The sequence below is a fragment of the Channa argus genome, chromosome 11 (assembly GCF_033026475.1).
Source record: "Channa argus isolate prfri chromosome 11, Channa argus male v1.0, whole genome shotgun sequence".
Lineage (NCBI taxonomy): Eukaryota > Metazoa > Chordata > Actinopteri > Anabantiformes > Channidae > Channa > Channa argus.
In genome coordinates this window covers 26,123,589-26,125,658 of record NC_090207.1, presented here as the reverse complement: position 1 = coordinate 26,125,658, position 2,070 = coordinate 26,123,589, and positions in this window count along the sequence as shown.

Below are 2,070 nucleotides of genomic sequence, written 5' to 3'. Positions count from 1 at the left end.
TTTTTGAGTGCTGTGTTTTTTGTTACTGAACTCTGTGCACATCTACTGTATTATCACTGTTTAAAAAAATAAATAAAATGATGATGCAGTATGCGGTGCTATTTTTAGAGAGGTCAAGAAAACACAGCAGCTTGGTGGAATGTACTGTATAGGCAGCTCTTTGTACAAAAACCCAAACCTGTACCATCCCCATTTCAATTCCAGTTGGTGACCTTTGTTGTCACACTCCTTCCTCTCCTCCCATGTTTTGACAAAAATGGCCCGAAAATACATTTTGGAAATAAACACTTGTTTATAATTAGAAAGTTTATTCCCCATCTCTGTTGAACTGCGTAATCACAGTAGCTGTTGTTTACAGAAACACATCAGGGCCAAGATTGAAACAAGGCTGTTGAACTTCCTGAAAAGTAAGATGTTCCTCTGGCAGTGCAGACACGCTAAAAGTCACTAATAAAGCCTGAGTCTCCACATTCAAAAATAATATTCATGCAGAAACGCAGTCAACATGAATCAACAAATATTCTAAGTTTACACTGTAAGTCATGCGGTCAAGTACATTATCAAAAGTGTGTATTAAGTTTGTCCTTTCAAATGTATTAATATATTTTATGAAAGCATGTTTCCAGTCATATCTGCCCACAGTGCTGGGTTTCAGTGTTTGCCTCCAGTCAGAAACATAATTTATTCAACCACAATGTGAGTAGAGATTTGGATGTCATCACTGCCCACACTCTGCAACAGGTCAGTGAACAGTGAACGGTTGAGATTTTTAATTTTGTTTGTGTGCATTTACTGCCATCTAGTGGTCATTTCTTACCCTTGCACAGACTTGAGAACTAGAATTAGTTTAAAAATGTATGGCCAAGACAGAAAAATCTGGACTAGAAGTAAAACGGATTTGGATCAAGAAAGGTCTGGAGTCAGATTGATGCAATAACTCTAATAAAAAGAGAAGACAGAGAAATTAAACTCAATATTCAAGAAAATACTACAGATACGAGCCAAAAAAGTACTAAAAGTGGAACTATATCCTAGACTCAAATCACATTTGCAAACTGGGGTACTTAGGACTTGCTCCATAATGTATTTCAACTACTAAAGTACTAAGAAGGAGATTTCTGGCCATACAAATTTAAAATGTTATATATTTGAAACACTGAACTATGCTCATGATGTTCATAATATGAATGTACGAATGTATGTAGTTGAGCAAATGTTGTTATGCTAAACATCAGTGAGACTTTTTTTACATTGGTGCTGTAAACTGCAACCAAACCTCAAAAGTGGAAAATGTGACAAACCTTCCTAGTGATGAATAAAAAAAGGTCAATTTGCAACTGTATGTTCAACCAGGTGGTAGATCTTTATAAAAATACATCAAAATTAAGTAGTTAATTAAATTTCCAAATAAAACTCTAGTTAAAGTAAGTAACGCTGTCAAAGAGTAGAAAAATACAATATCCACCTCTGAATAGAAGTAAAGTAAAAGTTTCATAAGATGTAGATTCTCAAAGTACAAATGCCTCAAAATTCTAATGTTCAATTAAAGTTATATTATTACACATTTACTGCAGTCTGAGACATGTTTGAACAGTTCTGGATGTTTTCACACATCAGTTCATTAAATAATCTGTGTCAAACTTTACCTCTACCTTTCTACCTATGGGCACTCAAAGTGCCAATTATAGTTTTAATGTAGCCTACTTTACTAAAGTGGTATTATTTTCATTTTATTACTTAGCATATTAATGTACATGTAACTTTTACCTTTACGCCAATATATTGTATGCTTTTCTCTGATACGATTTCCCTGATTTCTCTGATACGAGGGGACTGCACCTCATGGCTTACATAGTTGGGATTGTCCGTACGGCTGCGTTCAAATTCTCTAGTAGAATTTTAGAAGGTACTTCTTATTCTTGGTAAGCAGCCATGGAGGTTCATGATGTCCAGCTTAGCCATGATCTTCAATCTCAGCTGCTTTTGCATTAAGATTGTCTGTTGTTATTGGGGCTTGGAATGCAATCTCCTATTGTGGGGATGATGATGATGATGACATCTCCCTCCTGA